The sequence below is a fragment of the Mus pahari genome, chromosome 7 (genome assembly GCF_900095145.1).
Source record: "Mus pahari chromosome 7, PAHARI_EIJ_v1.1, whole genome shotgun sequence".
In the NCBI taxonomy this organism is placed as follows: Eukaryota; Metazoa; Chordata; class Mammalia; order Rodentia; family Muridae; genus Mus; species Mus pahari.
Window position 1 is genome coordinate 252,748 of NC_034596.1, and position 18,833 is coordinate 271,580.

An 18,833-nucleotide genomic window follows, 5' to 3' on the forward strand; every position below is an offset into this window, starting at 1 on the left:
AAGTGCATGCACACATGTGCGCACACGCACACACACACACACACACACACACACACACACACACTGGTTTCTAAATATAACCTACTCTGTCTGTATGTTACTTACATGTCTGTTTTCAAGGCTGACTGTCTGGCTAATCAATGGTGTGCTCTGCCCTGGGGAAGCCTATTTCTCCTGTTCTCAGCATCCCTTAGTTGCCTGTGGTTCTTTCTGTAGGACTGAGGAGACCTTGCGCTTTGTCGATTCCACTGGGACATGTCTATTGTTGTGGTCCTTGTCCAGCTCCTGTTTGCTCAGTCCTGTTGGTGAGACTTTATGGAAGTAGCTTCTGATGTTACTAGGATACACAATCTCACTGAGCCTTCTTCTGCAATGTTCCCTGAGCCGCAGTTGTAGTAGTTGCTTTATAGATGAATCTATTGGATCTGTATTCCACAACTCTGCATTTTGATTGGTTGTGTTTTTCTGTAATGGTCTCCATCTGTTGCTGAGACAAGTTATCCCTGTGGTAAGGAGCAAAGACTATCTATGGGTATAAGGACAAATACTTAGACTGTAGTTAGGGATTCTGCTGGCCTGCATGGCACATTAACCCTAAGGGTGCATGGTTGCCTTGGCAGTAACCAACAGCTCTCTAATTGGACTTCAGACATGTTTATCAAGAGGGAAGCCATGTCTGGTACTGGAAACAGAGCCAACTTCCCTGAGCTAGACAAGTCATGACCTTGAAGGTGAACCCATAATCACCACTTTACTAATCCAGGAAGGCCTGGTGGTTGCTTTCCTCCCTTGGAAGCTTCGCAGAACCTTCTGGCACCATAAAATGTAGTCCTCAGTGAGGAGGTATTCAAGTCAGTTTCATCTCAGGGACCTCTGATTCCTGTGTTTGACCAACTTGGAATGATTAATAAGAAACTCAATAAAAGTGGGCGCGGCGATGCATGTCTGTAATTCTAGCACTTGAAGCAGACTGTGAGATACTGGTTTTTTTTTAAACATTTGTTTGTTTGTTTGTTTGTTTGTTTGTTTTAGTGTGTGTGTGTGTGTGTGTCTGTGTGTCTGTGTCTGTGTGTGTGCGCGTGTGTGTGTGCATGCATAATCTTCAGAGCACAACATGCAGGAGTCAGTTTTCTCCTTCCAACACTTGGATTCCAGTGATTGAACTCACATTGGCAGACTTGGTGGCAAACACCTTTACCTGCTGAGCCATCTCACTGGCCCAAAATAAAATAAAAAGATAAAGATGGAGCACACCTTTAATCCCAGCACTCATGAGGCAGAGGGAGGTGGATCTCTGAATGCAAGGTCAGCCTGGTCTACAGAGAATTCCAGAACAACCAAACCTAAACAGAGAAACGTTGTTTAGAAAAAGAAACAAACAAAACAAAGAAAAATGAAAAAAGAAAAAAAATGTTATCCCAGTAATAGAGTTCTTGTCTAGCATGAACAAGGCTCCCAGTTTCATTTCTAGAACTTAAGTAAACAAACAGACAAACAAATAAGCAAAATTACTGATGAAGCCTTTGAGACTCAGCCTTAGATACCAACCTCTATAAATAGCATGTTTTCCCATGGGAAGTGCGTCCACAGCTCCAAGAGATTGACCTGTGACTAAAGCACAGAGACGTGAATGGATAGGAATGCAGGGCAACATTCCTTCACATGTCACTGTTGGAAGAGGAAGGGGACTGCCCAGGGGACAGGAATAAGTATGCACTGTGAGCTCTTCCAAGCTGGATGTGGGCCAAGATAGCAAAGGAGCATTGTCCCAAAGATCAGCACTGGCTCCTTCATGACCACCAATGACAAGGATATTGGATTAGGTTTGTGCCTGCACAGTTTGCTTGCTTTACTGTTCCTTGGAGCAATTTCAGAGGAGAAACTGCCTTTCTGGCTAGGGCTTTCTGGAATCCTAAACAGGGCTGGCTAAGATTAGCTTTCCAAATTCTCTTAGCCAGAGCCTCTCAAAGCTTCTCAGTCAATCTAACCTCTGGTGTTTGAATGCTCTACATAGGGATGCCTCATCATGAGTTGACACTCTTTTTAAGATTTCCTCCAGGCTGTACAAAAAGCAGAAAAGACAGAATCTCTGCTTTCAAGGAATTTACACATTAGTTTGGAGAGCCATATATCCTACACATTATAACATGGGAATCTCCAGGCAGTGGTGGCACTCGCCTTCAATCCCAGCACCAGGGAGACAAAAGCAAGAGGATCTCTGAGTTCAAGGTCAGCCTGGTCTACAGAGCAAGTTCAATGACAGTCAGGACTATACAGAGAAACCCTGTCTTGAAAAATAATAAGATAGATAGATAGATAGATAGATAGATAGATAGATAGATAGATAGAAAGATAGATAGAAAGATAGATAGATAGATTCAAAGCAGCCAGACCCAATTTTAATCTACCATTTCTTAGTTCAGTACTTTAAAGGTTTTGTTTGTCTTTGTTGTTGTTTTGTTTTAATCTATAAGATGGGAATGAGGTCTCTGGTTTAGAGTTGTCCTGAATATTACATCACATGATAAAGTACTTAGTGCTCATATACAGTAAGTGCCCAATAATTGTCAGCTTTTGTTATCTCATTCAGGAAGTCCAAAATGGGACTGTGTTGGCTGTGAAGGAACTTGATACCACTCTGCTTCATTCTCTCTCTCTCTCTCTCTCTCTCTCTCTCTCTCTCTCTCTCTCTCTCTCTGTGTGTGTGTGTGTGTGTGTGTGTGTGTGTGGTTTGTTTGGGGGCAAGGAAGGGCTGACAGCAGAGGGCTCTTGAGATGGAATCTCATTGTATTGCCTAGGGTGTCCTCAAATCCAATATTTTCCTGCCTGTTCTCAGCCTCCTGAGTGCTGGGACAGCAGGCCACCATGCCCAGTCCTCCTCAGACCTGGAGGAGGAAGCACTGCTCTGTGGGCCATAGAAACAGCTGAGAACTGTTTCGGAGGCACTTTGGGGTCATGTTAAGCATGCTAAAGGTACATCATTCTGCCTGTCTTGACTCAGTTATGCACAGTTAGGTTTGGAAACTCAACAGCTGGAGCTTCTGCTTTAAAAGAATTTGCTAGAAAGACAAGGATTCAGGACAAATGCAAGTTCATAACTGCAAAGCTTCATGTGGATTTGCAAGATCAAAATGAGATATTGAAGACTAGACGTGCATATTGACAAATCTGAATGATGGACTTCTTTTTTTTTTTTTCTTGAGATAGGATCTCATGTAGCCTAAGTTGACCTCTGTCATTTAGCCCAGATTGGCCTCAAACTGTCCGAATCACTGAGGATTACTGATTCTCCTGCCTCCACCTCCAAGGTGGTGGGATTCTAGGCATGAGCTACCACAGCCATTTCATAAAGTGCAGGGGCTGAGCTCAGGACCTCATACACAGTGGACAATCTCTGTACCCATGGAGCTACCCTCTGGGCCTCTGAGCTTAGTGAGATTTCCTGAATATGTGCATCCTGTCTATAACTTCGGGGGGCTCTTCTTGGTAGTTCCCCTAAACAGGTCCCTCAGTTTTTTGTGTCTGTTTCTTTCCCAGAGAAACCTGAACCAACCAATGAAACATACTTCTGAATGCTGCCCAGAGCCCCAGGAGTCTGGGCAGAGCCTTGAGGGTCCCCTATTACCTTGCGCATATGAATGCAGGCTCTGGTGAACTTGTGCAGTCCCTAGAGCCTTTATGGCAGGGATGACTGTGACTCCTAGTTTGGCTTCTGCTTAGGGTGGGGTTTACTTTGCAGACTTAATGACAGTCTGGCCTTTGGGAGTGTCCCAGTGAAAGATTCAGAGTTCACCATCAGCTTCTTCCCCGGCAGGGCTGTTCCAGCTGGCATCTTAAGAACGGTGCCACTGAAGTTGAGATTTGTGTGTGACACTCAGAAGGCCAAGTTATAGTGTAGTCAACCCTCAACTATAAGTAGATCTCCTTGCCACAGTCTCTCAGTGGGTTACATAACTGTGTGTAACTGTGGGAAAAAGACATAGAAAACAGAATGTGTGGCTGAGGGCCAGTGAGATGGCTCAGCTGGCAGAAGGGCTTGTGGCACAGGCCTGACGACCCGAGCTTGAGCTCTGCAGCCCACAGTGCTCAGAGAACCAACTCTACAAAGTTACCCCCTGACTTCTGTATGACTCATGCGTAGGTAGTAATGTATGGGCAGTCCCTCCCTCCCTCCCCACCAATTATACAAACAGAATTTTAAAAAGGCTGAGTTTTTTTTCTCTCAAAAATGTTTACGTATCTGTGTTTGTTAATTGTGTTTGTACTGTGTGTGTGCCATGACATTCAAGTGGACATCAGAGGACTGTATTTTAGAGTCAGGCCTCTCCTTCCGCTCCATGGGCCCTGGTGACTGAACTCAGGTTATCAGTATTGGCAGCAAATGCCTTTGCCTGCTGAGCCCTGTCACCATTATTCTCATTTTAAATGTCCTCATGGAACTTGAAGGCACCTTAGAAAGTACCTGTAGGTGGGAGAAACTGAAACCCAGAGAAGATAGACATCTGGTCAGCACTGCCCAGCAAGTGTGTATTTGGGCTGGGACTGGAATCCAGAGTCCTGGGGTCCTGCTGGGACACTTGTTACTATTAATCTGTCTTTCCAGGGTTGTGGAGAAGTCTCTTGTTGATTCTTACTTCTTTGCAAACCCTAAAACCGTCAGGATGATCCAGGAACCTTTGGGAGTCTTGATTCACTTCCAAAGGCAGTTTGTCTTCCATTGGCTGCTGCACGGATTGCTGTTTCAAATTTCCACATTTCATGTAAAAACATGCAAATTACCACAGACACTAAATGAGTCAGTTTCAGTATCCCAGGCTTAAACATAGAGTCTCTCTCTCTCTCTCTCTCTCTCTGTGTGTGTGTGTGTGTGTGTGTCTGTGTGTCTGTGTGTCTGTGTGTCTCTGTCTCTGTCTCTCCCTGACTTTCCCCCATACCCCAATTGCATTAACATGCATTTCTTAAGTAAAAGATTTAGATGTGTGTTCTGGTGAGATCTTAAACATTTTCCTTTTTCTAAATTTTAGATGATGATCACCATGATGTTCTATGATTATAAATCCTTTGCAAATTTCACAATCTATTAATCTTGTGAGAATCGGCCATAATGTTTCTAATGAGGAGGGGAAGGAAGGAGCATACTGGATGAGGGAAAAGAGGCTTTGGAAAACGTGGTCGGGGCATTTGGGACTACACAGGCAGTGGCCTATTTATGTGGCACTGTGGGTGTTTTGAACTTTCTGGAAGTTAACAAACTCCACATATGAACTCAATGGAAGTGCTCCAAACTCTGGACAACACAGAGGCCTTTCAGAAGTCTGAACACAGTCCAAGGCAAATTACACCCAAGTGCAGTGGTGCGAATGAGAGACTGGGGAGCTCAGAGGAAATAACACTGGTCCTGGACCCCAGGAGGCCAGGGTTGACTGTTGCTGCTCCCAGAGGGAAGGATTGTTTCCTTGTCTACAAATAGCTTCTACCTCATGGGGTTGCTTTGATGATAAACATAAAACATTCGCCCGCCCTAATGTCTTAAGCACAGGGTCCAGCATATATAAGTGTGTGAGCACCCCCCCCACACACACACACACTTAAACACATGCATTTATTGTATGAGATACTAACAGGCTTCTGGAAAAAGGCACACAGGAACTAATGTCCCAGTACCTAGAAAAGGCCCCTCCTTGGGCGGTGAGACAGCAGGGTTGCAACCACAGGCTTTGAAGTTAGCAGGAGCCATGCTTAGACTTCAGCTTTAATCATTTCTAGTTGTGTGGTTGTGGGCTGATGTGACACAGCCCAGGTGGAGCCCCTGGCTCAGTGCCTGGCATTGGAGGGGTGCTCAGTAAATGCTGGCTGTTGGTTCCAGCTCTCAAGGAAAGGGGCTGTGAAACCAGAGGAGGGAAGGAGAGAGGAGGGCAGTAACCCGAGCAGGGCACATCAAGCAGGGCACATCAGAGCAGGAGAGCAAGTTGAGCCCCATGGGGCCTGTACTGGTTTCCTCTGGCTACCACAGCAAACTGCCATGGACTTGGTGACTTAAAACAAGACTTTATTCCCTTTATTTATTTAGACATTTGGTTGTGGAGGCCAAATGTCTAAAAACCAGTATTATCACATCAAAAGCAAGGTGTCCCCAGGGCCATGCTCCATCCCAGGCTGGAGGAAGAGAGCTGCGTTGTACCTTTCTGGTTCCTGTTGGCTGTGGGCATTCCTTGGTTTATGGTTGCAACACTCCTTTGCCTCAGACTCTAGATGGCCTTTTCTGTGTGTACTCATCTGTGCTTGTGTGTGTGTGTGTGTGTGTGTGCGTGTGTGTGTGTGTGTGTGTGTGTGCATGTGTATGATATGTGTGTATGTGTGTGTGTGTGTGTGTGTGTGTAAAATCTCCCTAATTTTCTGATAGAGAAATTCATGATTACAGTTAGGGTTTATCTAAGACAATCTTGCTCTCTCTCTCTCTCTCTATCCTTTATAATATCTGCAAGGATGCTTTTCTTACAAGGTGAAGTCTACAGAAACATTAATGGGATTAAGACCTCTTTTCTCTCTTCTTTTTCCCCTCCCCTCTCCCCCTTTTCCTCCTCTCTTTCCCTATCCCCCTCTCCTTACTCCTCCTCCTCTTCTTTCAAGGCAGGGTCTCACTGTGTAGCCCAGGCTGGCCTTGAACTCACAGAGATCTTCTTCCTGTGTGCCCCAACACTGAGGCAGTCATTATCTGGGGAGAGAATTCTAATTTCCCTTTGCCTGAGTGATGGGACAGGACAGGAGTGTGATGTGGAGAGGAGAACAGGTATCACCAGGGCAATGACAAATCCAAGCCACGGGTCAACCTGTGTTGTTAGAAACAAAGCAGGATAGACCAGGGAGGTATATGGAGGCCGGTGGGAACCTCATCTGCAATGTCCAGGGTGACATTGGAGAAACTACTTCACACACTGGCACCCAGCAACAGTCTCTGGTTGGGGCATGCCAATGGCACAAGTTACTTGGCCGTATGAATGAAGTAAGGAAGAGTCTGAGGCTAGACTTCGTGCACTGGAAGGGCTCAGGGCAAAGGTGAAATGCACAAGAGGAGCCCAGATCCCCAAGGCCTTGCCTAACCTTTCTCCCCTGGGCTAGGTTGCCCCACAGTGTAATAAGACACTTCCCTCAGCTGCCACCCACTAGTTGAAAGGCATTGGCTAAAACCACTTCAGCCCCCCGGGCCCCATTTTCTTATCTGTAACAGAGGGCAGGGGCATCTTCCTGAGAGAATGAGTTGGAGGATCAATAATGCAAAGGAGATAGTCTGAGAACCTGCCTGCTCAAAGAAACATTGGCTTCTTAATCGGTAAGGCGGCTGGTGTAGCCATGAAGGGCAGTGTGCTCTTTTGCTTGAGGGTGAGACAACAGTGCTGGAGAGGAAGGGTAGCTACCTTACCAGATATGAGGCTCACCGCCAGGACTCTAAATGTTACTTCCTCATTCTTGCTGTCCCCTGAGCTTACAGGAAAACAGCCAGAGGGATTCTGTTCTGTCCCACTTTTTCCTTCTCTCTAAACGTTGCCAGACTGAAGTGGGTTAGTCCTAAATAAAAAGGTCTCCATGAGTGTAGTAGGCCTGACCGCACCATCACAATTTGACACCGCCATCATTGCAAGCAATCACCTTTGACTTCCAGGAAGCAAGACCAGCAACCACCCTCCTCACCTCTCACAGGCTCTTGGCATACAAACCTGGGTCAAGTGAAAGGTTATTTAAGGATCTCTTGGGGCTTCATTGAAAGGGCTCTCAGGATGGGGCTCGAGGCAAATGGGAGCCTGTCTTTGAAGTCTTGGTTCTGCTATTTGACTTTTAACTTCAATTTCTCTTTGCAAAATGCAAAAAATAATAATAACAGGAAAGTTATCAGAGTTAAATGAGATGCTTATTAATTATACAGCAGAGTAGATGGCTATCATTAAGTAGATTTATTTATTTATTGTCTCATGTAGCCCAGGCTGGCTAACAATGACATTGATTCTCCTGCTGCCTCTTCCCAAGTGCCGGGATTATAGGCCCGTGCAACCACATCTGGTTTATTCTGATGCTGGGGATCGATCCAGGGATTCTTGCATGTTAGATGTGTACTGAACTATGTTCTTGACCCCTATTAAGGGAAGGCACCAGACAATGTTGGCACGCTCCTTTAATGCCAGCACTTAGGAGAAAGAGACAGGCAGATCTCTGTGAGTTCGAGACCAGCCTAGTCTACAAAGACAGTTTCAGGACAGTCAGGGCTGTTGTACAGAAGGGAAAAGGTACATGCAAAAGAAGCAAAGGTTATCTGTAGGAGATGAGGAAACAAATGAGACAGCACTTGCAACTCTCCCATGACTCCTGGTGAAGGGGAAGTAGGCATGAATCCCCTGAGCGCTATAAGCTGAAGGTGGGACTTCAGGAGATGCCTCTCTGTCCTCTTTAGGGGCCTGGATGGGCCTGGAATTATAGCCCCTAGACCAGCATTTGTCAACCCTTTTGGGGGGCATTGCATATCAGATGTCCTGAATATCAGAAATTTACATTATGATTCATAACAGTTGCAACATTACAGTTATGACATAGTAATAAAAATAATTTTATGGCTGGGGAGTCAACACAATCTGAGGAACTGTATTAAAGAGTCACAGAGTTAGGAAAGTTGAGAACCACTGCTGTAGCTACTGACCTCTGAGCAGGCACCTAAGTCCCTGGGTACTGTCTACTACAACAGGGAGGCGGCAGCTAATCAAAGCATTATCGTTGTCCCTAACATTTAACATCCACTCAGAGTCTATGGAAGGGAGGCATGGACAGTGGCTCAGTAGTGAGTTGAATGAGAGGCTCCAAACAGAAGCCACCTCCTGGGAGCTGAGAATTTGGAAAGAAGGTCTGTCTGCATAAACACAAAGGTTAAGGATCTAGAAATGAGGTTGCTATATGGGAATTTCTGCAGACCTTAGAGAGTTAGGTCTCTTTCGGGGAGGTAGTCCACATTGAGGGGGGTTTGTTTGTCTTAGTTTTGGTTTTTGGTTGAATCTTGCTCTGGGTCCTTCATGTATTCCTTTTGTTCTGCTTCCTGGCTGGCACAACTTGAACAGTTTTATTCTGCAACACCCTTTTCCCCTTGATGCACTTAACTCTGAAGCCATGGGCAAGATACCCTTTCCATGGCATTTTGTCATGGAGATGGAAAAGCTAACTAAGGCAGAGACCGCTGTGGGTTATTTTAACAGGCTTTAAATCCAATGGAAACAGCTTTCTAAGAGAGCCACAGAAGACAGGCATGGGGAAATGAGGAGAGACCACAGAGGGGAACCAGCCCCTGAGGTGGAGAGGGGTCACATGACAAAGAACATGAAGCCACTAGAGGCTGGCATGGCAAGAAAGGTGAAGAAAGGTGAGCTGGTCAGGGCAGCACAGTAGAGCTGGCCCTGGTGAGCTGCCAATTTAGCTCCTACCCAAACAGATCCAGGGCTTTGAGTTGGCCTATCCCAACATCCACCCACCCCATCTATGAAATGGTGTGTATGAAGGGCCAGTCCTGCAGATCCAAAGTTGCAGATTTCCATGACACAGGCCAACAAAATGATATCTGAGAGGAGTAGCAGAAGCCGGAGACCTCAAACCAGACCAATGACTCACTGCAGTGAACACTGGCAAGTGAGGATGTGTGGACAGAAGGGTGTTCTGTGGGACACACTGTGACACACCTCAGCTTCCAAGAGGAGATTTTGTTTTTGTCGTTGTGTTTTTGTTTGTTTGTGTTTGGGGGAGAGGTTGCAAGGGCAGAGGGCGAATATGAAGGGATAGAGAGATCAGTGGAATTGGGGTAGATGAAGTGAAATTCACACAATAAAAAGTAAAAGGAAAATTAAAACCAAAACAGGGCAGGAACCTGGAGGCAGGAGCTGATGCAGACCCACGACAGGGTGCTGCTTACCGGCTTGCTCCCCATGCTTTGCTCATATACTTTCTTCTAGAACCCAGGACCACCACCCCAAGGGTGACCCCACCCCCTCAGATTGGACCTCTTTCTCCCACTAATTAATAAACAGCCCATAGACTGGTCTACAACCTGGTCGTATGGAGGCATTTTCTCAGCTGAGGCTCCTTCCTCTCAGGTGAGTATGGCTTTTGGTAAAGAGACAGAAAGCTAACAAGTGCACTCCTCAGTCACCTCTTTACTCTTTGTTCTACTTGCTTCAGCTTTGGCTATTTCCTGGTCCAGGCTCGTCCCCCCTTTCCAGGGCTGGAATTTGGCTCCCACCACATACCTGTCCCAGGCTGCCACTTCTGGATCAGTTGGTGCCCACTGTTCCATTTAGAAGCACCTTGTCCAGGACTTCACCCTCAACTTTCCATTCTGCTTTCTTTTCCCTTCTTTTTTCCTTGTTAGCATAATTTTTGTTTTGTTTTGTTTTTGAGACAGGTGCAGCCTAGACAGGGGACAAAGTAGATCTGTAACAGAGGATGACCTTGAACTTCTGACCTTTTTGACTTCACCCACCAAGAGCTGTTTGGGATTGAACCCAGAACCTCTCGAGTGCTGGGCAAGTGCTCGAGGAACCGAGATGCAGCTCTGGGTTTCCCTGCCTTTCTGTTTTCTAAAGGCTCAGTACATTTGCCTTCTGAGTGTAGTTTCCCATTTGTTCATTAGATTTTCACCCCCGATTTTGCTCTCCAAGCATGGATCCAGTACTCAAAGGCTGTCAGGGATACCCAGTTACTGTTTTGTTCCATCTGCTTGTTGTCATCCAGCGAAGTTTAAAGGAGGCCATAGGGGCTGGGCAAGTGTCTAGGTTATTATGCTTTTGAGATGAATGACTACCAACTATGTGCTACCTGTCATAGACTTCTGAAGGAGATGTGTTTTCTGAGCCTTTCTTACTCATTGTAGCCGTGGTCAGGCTAGTAATTACAATAGGTAGACTGTAAACAATCTCTGGCCAAAACACTGTATTTTGATGTGTCTAACACATGACCAATGAACCCTGCTCTATGGTTAGCCCTTTAGGGTATCTTCTATTTCTACTCTGTCTTGTCTTTTCTGTATATAGAGAGGGGTGAAAGGTCCTTCTAGAGAGGACTTTAAGAAAGGAGCAGTTAGTGATCAAATGTGTCTTGTTTTGGAACAAGTGGTACTAACAAGTGACCTTTCTCCCATTTCTCTGCACAGCTTTGTAGAAAGATGGTGGTGCTAGGAGGGAAGAGCAGGGTGGGACTTGGGAACTAAACAGACACTCGGTAGATATTATCTCATTTAAGGCTCACAACAACCCCCAGAGCTGGGAGCTATTGTGTCATTTTATAGATGAAGCAAGTGAGGCAGAAAGGTCATGCCCTTAAGATTCGGGGGTGGTGGTGCCTGGAACCCATACATTATGTGGGTGCCTAATACAGATGGGATGATATATGCGAAACAGTCATTTGAAATCAGCTAGGAGGGCAGCTGAAGCTGTGTTTCAGGCTGGGCATGTGATCTCTGTGCTGGAACAAGGGCTGAATTGGGCCTTAGGAGCCATGACCTTCCTTCTTAATGGGAGTGGTAGGTAGGAAAGAAGCTGCAATTGGAAGGAAAGCGAGTCGCCTGCATGTCTGCTGTCATAGGTGGGGGTCTTGTATTAATTAGCATTTCCAGAGCTCTTGGAGATACAGAATGGGAGATGACATTGCTGTGGCAAATATGGTACAGGAGACAGTGCTAAGACACGGCCAGGGCCTGGCTGATACAAAGGAGGGTCCTGATGCCACATGACTCAGACACAAGTCCTTTTGGAGATTCTGATGTGAAATGGGGTAGATGTCTTTAGTGCCTGAGCATAAGATCCAGCCCTCACAACATCCATGTTCTTGGGAGGTATTAGTGATTATCACTTTGTACCTGAGTGGGAAGGAATTCCAGGTTTGGGGTTGGCCAGAGGGAAGAAAACCCAGGGGCCTTGGGTCCAGAGTGGGAAGGCCACCACAGTTTGCTTGGGGCACAGGAATAGAGAGGTTGGAGGCAGGCTTTGCTCAAAGCCACTGTTTTGCTTGTGAGTGGACTTTACAATGAGATAGTATTACTTCCCCAGGAGACATAAATGCAGCCTCAATTACAGAGGGACAGAGACTTCCGGAGGTGAAAGTAGAAACACAAGGGATGAGCAAGGGACAGAGAGGTGTTTTACAAACATGGAGCAGGTGAGACCCCAGGCCAGTGGATGGAGCCAGGAGAAAGCAGCCAGCGGGCACAGCTGTTGGGAAGGAGGCTTATAACAGTCTACTTTTTCTTTTTGGTTCTGGGATTGAGCAGAGATCTCATGTATTGTCCTGCTGAGGTATAGCCCTAAGGGCATCTCATATAAACCTAGGCTGACCTGAAACTCACTAGGTAACCAAAAATGACCTTGAACTTCTGATTCCTCCACCTGCTTTCACGTCCAAAGTGCTGGGATTACAGATGTGCGCCATCAAGCCTATTGGGCTGGTGTGCTTGGGATCAAATCCCAGCTTTCGTGCATGCTGAGCCACTGATCTGTGTCCCCAGCCCCCACTCCACTGAGCTGTGTCCCCACTGAGCTGTGTCCCCAGCCTCCATTCGAACGATGGTTAGTATCTGCTCCAGACTCAGAATGACCTTTCCCTCAGGTGACTTCACTGCCAGTAGGACACTAGCCTCAAAGTATTGCCCACTTCACCTGGTGAGGGTGAGCAGGTGCGAGGCTCAGAGGCACAACTAGCATGTCCCAAGTTACATAGCAGTGAGGAACTGGAACCCAGCTGTACAGAGTTCAGCTTCACAGTTTGAATGTTACTACCTGTGCACAATGTTTCTGAGCTTCCCACATAACGCACAGAACTTACCAGGAGTTGAGGGAGATGAATTTGATACACCAAGCTTTAGGCAGAGCAGATCTGAGTCAGACCTTGGTTCCAACACAGAGTTGTGTGGCCTCAGGCAAGGATTCAGCCCCCTTCGGCTTCATTCCTCCATTTATTTCACACTTTGGGTATAAAATAAGGAGAAGATGGTAGTGATACTGTTAGAAACCCGGGTTAACATTCCTGAGTAATTCACATGCCAGATACTGCCCTAAGCACCTTGAGGCTATTTATCTGTTTAATGACTGCAACAAAGCTGTTAGAGAATCCTGATGAGGAATCAGACCCACAGCAAGGTTAAGTCACCGGGGCCCCATAGACACCAACTGGGCAGTCACATTCTCTAAAAGAGGAACAAAGAGTCTCTTTAGGTCTGAAGAGGTTTGGCTTCGGGCCACTCCTGTGCCTTTCATGGTTACAGTGTGGGGCCTGGTGGGGATTAAGGGCAGAGACTATTTTCTTCTGACTCCTCTGCCTTAATCCCCCCCCCCCACACACACACACAATCATCTGTGGTGATGAAAACATCTCCTACATTCTAAGATACTGGAACCTCTTAGCAGAGTTAGTAGTACACCCTATGAGCTCTGCAGACTTCAGGCTCCTATCCGACGGTGTGTTCAGCCTTCTGTTTAACCTGCCTTGGAGGGAACAATGTAAGAAGCAACCTTACTTGCCTTGGATTTCCCATGCAATCAACTTTAACAATCTAAGATGATGAAGTCATGTTCTCTTTCACGCCCTTTCCTAGAACAACGCATGTGTATCCTTTGCTCAAAGCAGCAAACACAGAAGTTGAAAGCAATTTTCTACATTCTACTGGAGAGGTTGAAAACATCCGTTTATGATTCTTGGTTGATAAACAATGTTGTTTGTCGTCTGGATCAGTGGAGATCACTCAGAGCCAGTGATCGAGTCTCTTGTAAAACTCTGTTAATGACTTCTGTAAAGTATCCCATTTCCCCCTACATGATGCTTTCTGTTATTCAATAAAGATAGACATGATAGACACAAGATAGACACACAGTCAGAACACACAGAAGATATAGTCACACACAGGGACAGACAGATTCACAGGACAGCTTCCAGGCAAACAGACTCAAACTCATGCAATAGACAGAGAAAGGATAGAAGAAACAGGGATCATGAAGTAGAGAATTGAAATCTGGACTCACTCTTGGTCAAACATCTCCAAGGGGAAGTACTTTATTCCTTTCCTGTTGTATTAGTGGCAATTCACAGATATATAACGTGTGCAACCACCAGAGCCTCCCTTCCCATCAGGCCTTATCAAGAGACTCTCATGCCATCACTGTCTTACATCATAGCTTTTGTGACTCAGTTGACTTTCCCTTTTCTTTGCATTTTTATTGTAAATTACATGACTTTCAGTGATTCCATTGTTTCCACCTCCTGAGTGCTAGGATTACAGCATGTGCCACCATGCCTGATTTTAGGTAGTGCTGTAGGTCCAGTCCATGCTTCATGAACGCTAGGCAGACACTCTGCTTCCTTAACTACATCCTGACCGCATGGTAGCTATGTTTATTGGACAGATTAGTGCATTAAATGCAGTATTATTATGTGCCTACCACCACTGTTGAATTTTTTCATCTTGGAAAATGGAAGAATTTTCTTCTTTATTGTTTTAAAGATTTATTTATGTAAGTACACTGTAGCTGACTTCAGACACACCAGAAGAGGGCATTTGATCTCATTACAGATGGTTGTGAGCCACCATGTGGTTGCTGGGACTTGAACTCAGGACCTTCAGAAGAGTAGTCAGTGCTCTTAACTGCTGAGCCATTTCTCCAGCCCAAATTCTCTCCTTTAAACAGTAAATCTCCACTCTGCTCCCTCCTTAGTCCCTGGCAACCACTATTCTACCTTCTGTCTATTGATTTTGGTTACTCTAAGTATCTCATAAAAGTGGATGAGTATAGCACTAGTCCTTTTGAGACCAGCTTACTTCATTTAATGTGGTACTCTCTAAGGCTGAGTAGTAGTCCATTGTAACATTTAGACACCTGCTTATCCATTTACCCATTGATTGATGCTGAGTTGACCTGATATTTTAGCTATTGTGAATAAAGTTGCTCTGAACATGGATATACAAGTATCTCTTGGAGACCCTGCTTCCAATACTTCATAGACAACTTGTTAGCTGGGCGTGGTGGCGCATGCCTTTAATCCCAGCACTCGGGAGGCAGAGGCAGGCAGATTTCTGAGTTCAAGGCCAGCTTGGTCTACAAAGTGAGTTCCAGGACAGCCAGGGCTATACAGAGAAACCCTGTCTCGAAAAACCAAAAACCAAACCAAACCAAAAACAAAACCTAGACTTGTTGAGGGTGTGGAGGTTCTCTTTGACCCACTACCCCGCACTACCTCCTTCACTCCTAGACCTCAACATCCTTACCACTTTGGCTTCCTGACTTGTACTCCACTGGTGTCTCCATCTCTTCCCCATCCTTCTTAGAGACTGACCCTGGACAGACATCTGCATCTCTTTCAGCAACCTACACTTTGCCCCCATTCACCCTGGGCCCAGAGGGACCCGGCAGAGCTTGTGGGATGACTGCATATTAAAGTAGAAGGCAGGAGGCTTGATGCAGGTGACTTTTAGGTGGCTTTCTTTGTAACATCTATTTGTATACAACACACCCAGAACTTGTGTGTGTGTGTGTGTGTTTGTGTGTTTGTGTGTTTGTGTGTGTGTAGGTGTGTCTCCATGGGAACAGAGTTGAAGACATGTACATATGGAAGCCACTGGTCCCAGAAAGTTCTGAGCACTGAAGGCCATGTGATGTCAAATCCAAATCTTGTGGCAAAACCATCCATTCACTTAATCTTGGTCTAGGAAAGCAAAATGAGAAACCACTCCTGGGCTCCTTAATCACGTAGCTCTCCTCATTCATTAATATGAATTTACTTTAAAAGGTGCATTAAAAAAAACACATACAACACAAAACAGGAGCCTGGACAATAAGGTTCAGTGGGCAAAGGCACCTGCTGCTGCCAAGCTGGACCATCTGAGTTCCATCCACAGGGCCTACATTAGGCAAGCACTGATTCTGAAAGTTGACCTGTGACATACAATGTTGCACATACATACCCCTGTAATAAAAGTTACAATATAACCAATTGTTTTTTTTCTTTTTTTTTTTTTTTTTACAAAGCACCTTTGTTTATACAAGGTAAATCCAGAATTCTAGAGATCTAGAAAATCCTATGGCCTAAACACACAATGGAAGAATGATTGGTGAGCCAGGTGGCGGTGGTGCGCGCCTTTAATCCCAGTACTTGGGAGGCAGAGGCAGGTGGATCTCTGAGTTCAAGGCCAGCTTAGTCTACAAAGTGAGTTCCAGGACAGCTAGGGATACACAAAGAAACCCTGTCTTGAAAAACAAACAGTTGAGTGAATGAGTGAATGAGTGAATGCTTTGTACTTTCTACCCCAAATAGCAGAAGGGTCCTGTGCTGCTGACCTAGAGATGGGTGCCCAAAAGCCTCTTGTGTAGCCTTGGTTAATGACAGACAAGAGGCATGCCCAGGGCACCTGCACATGTGTAGATGCATGGGCTGTTTGGGTTTGGGCACTCCATCCTAAGGATGTATGTACCTCATGCCTTTGAGGCTCAGGCCTCAAACCTCTCCCTGCCATTGCCCTGGGCTGCACTGCGTGGTTTGAACCTGCTACCTTGGCCTAGAGGTAGAGCAGCATTCCCTCCCACCCCCTCTCATCATCCTACCCATCCTACCTAGGGTGAGGATCCCTGATCCCGGCCTGGAGGAGGGAAGACTTGAGTGATTGCACCAGCCTCCCCCAAAGCTCCTTTTAGCGATCTGAGCCAGTGCAGGCTGTTCCACCTTCCTGTAACCTAGCAACTCCAGCCCCTGACAACTGATTTATTGGAGAAAGCTTAACTCTCCCTAAGCAGGTTTGTTTGCTTTTTTCCAGCTTTCCTTCCTTACCTCCTCCTCTCATCCATCCCTTTAGTTCTCATTCCCCTTAATTCTTTTCTCAGTCGTTGACTGTCAGGAGGGAGGAGGGACAATCATTTTACCTTCTGTCCTGTGGATTCCACACCCATCCCCCCATCCGCCATCCTCAGATGGCATTCTGTGGTAGGCAGAGCAACCTTGCTAATAACACTCTGTTCTAATGAACTTCCTACTATGACCAGTCTTCAGGTTCATGTGTTAGCTCCTAAGCACCAAGGTGATAGCTTGGGAGGTGGGGCTTGGTGAATAACTGGATCTGGAGGGAAATAAAAGGAAAGAGAAAAGAGGCCCAGGAGAACTGACTTCCCCTTTCCCCACAGAACTTCAGACAACCTGTGTATAGGGAAGCTGTTTCCTTCAGAAGGGGCATCAATCTGCAAGTGCCTCTGTGTTGTGTTTCCGGGCTCTAGACCTTCCAGAGCACATTGCTCTTGTTTATTAACTACTTGAGTTATGGCGTTTTGCTACAGGAGCTGGACTGGCCAGATATTCCCTGTGTCTGTGTCTGTCTCTTTCTCTTCAATACTCAAGATGGAACCCAGAAATCTCACACACTCTTAGCAAGTACTCAACCACGGAGGTACATCTCCAGCTCCTCTTTTTCATTTTGAGACAGGGTCTAGTTTCATTGGCAGGCCAGCCTTGTACTCTATAGCCCAAGCAGCTTTTGAGATTTTCATCAACCTCCTGAGTAGCTGGGATTGCAGGTCTGAGTCTGCAAGCCTTGCCACACTCATATCTTGTGTCAAACCTTTTGCTAGCTCCCCAGAGAACTATCCAGAAAACCCTTCAACAACTAGCACTGCCTTTCTATTGAATGTGCCCCTCCCCCTCCTCACGTTCTTCCCTCTGCCCTCACCTTGGTTGTAGTTCTTTCCTTTGTCGACATGCCTTTGTGCACATTGTCCCTCCACAAGGAATGCCCTATCTGCTCATTTAGTTTTGTGATACTCTTCAAGATTTAACTTGGGCTCTTCTGGGAAGCTTTTCTTCCCCATCGCTCAGGCAGAATTGGTCACGCCCTCCATGCAACCGCCCACCTAATACCTACCTGTACTCGGGGGTGTACAGGTGCGCTTGCCCTGTGCAGGCTGCTTTATAGGGATTCATTGTGAGGGTTGTGAGAATTTCTCTTTCTCTAACAAGTTTCCAAAGCTCAGCCTGATGCACAGGGACATGAAGGGCGAATAAGAAAACGGAAGAAGCTCTTTTCCTCCTCTCCAGCTCCGGCACCGTAGCCATCATGAATGACACAGTAACCATCCAGAGCAGGAAGTTCATGACAAACCGACTGCTTCAGAGGAAACAGATGATCATTGATGTCCTTCATCCTGGGAAAGCAACAGTACCCAAGACAGAAATTCGGGAAAAGCTGGCCAAAATGTACAAAACCACACCACATCTTTGTATTTGGATTCAGAACCCACTTTGGTGGTAGCAAGACAATTGGCTTTGGTATGATCTATGATTCTTTAGATTATGCAAAGAAGAATGAGCCTAAACACAGACTCGCAAGACATGGCCTTTATGAGAAGATAAAGACCTCCTGAAAACAGCGAAAGGAACACAAGAACAGAATGAAGAAGGTCAGGGGCACTGCGAAGGCCAATGTTGGTGCTGGCAAAAAGTGAGTGGAGATTGGATACAGCCAAAGGAGTAGATCTGCGGTGACTTGATGTTTTGCTGTGATGTGCAGATTTCTGAGAGGACAAATAAACTAAAAAGCTTCTACAAAAAAAAAAAAAAGAAAAAAGAAAAAAAAAGAAAAAGAAAGAAAGAAAGAAAGAAAGAAAGAAAGAAAGAAAGAAAGAAAGAAAACGGAAGAAGGAGGTAGATAAGGAAGGGAGGAAGGAAGGAGAAGGGAAGGAATGGGGAAAAGAGGGAAGGGAGGAAAGATAGGAAGGAAGGAGGGAGGAGGGAAGAAAAGGGAAGTAAGAAAGTACAGGAAGGGTAGAGGCAAGGAGGAAAGA

General features: G+C 45.9%; 1 pseudogene; it reads left to right on the plus strand.

Annotated features, from left to right (window-relative positions):
* Nucleotides 1-18,074: 18,074 nt before the first annotated feature.
* LOC110324779 lies at nt 18,075-18,594 on the plus strand (annotated as a pseudogene).
* Nucleotides 18,595-18,833: the final 239 nt, after the last annotated feature.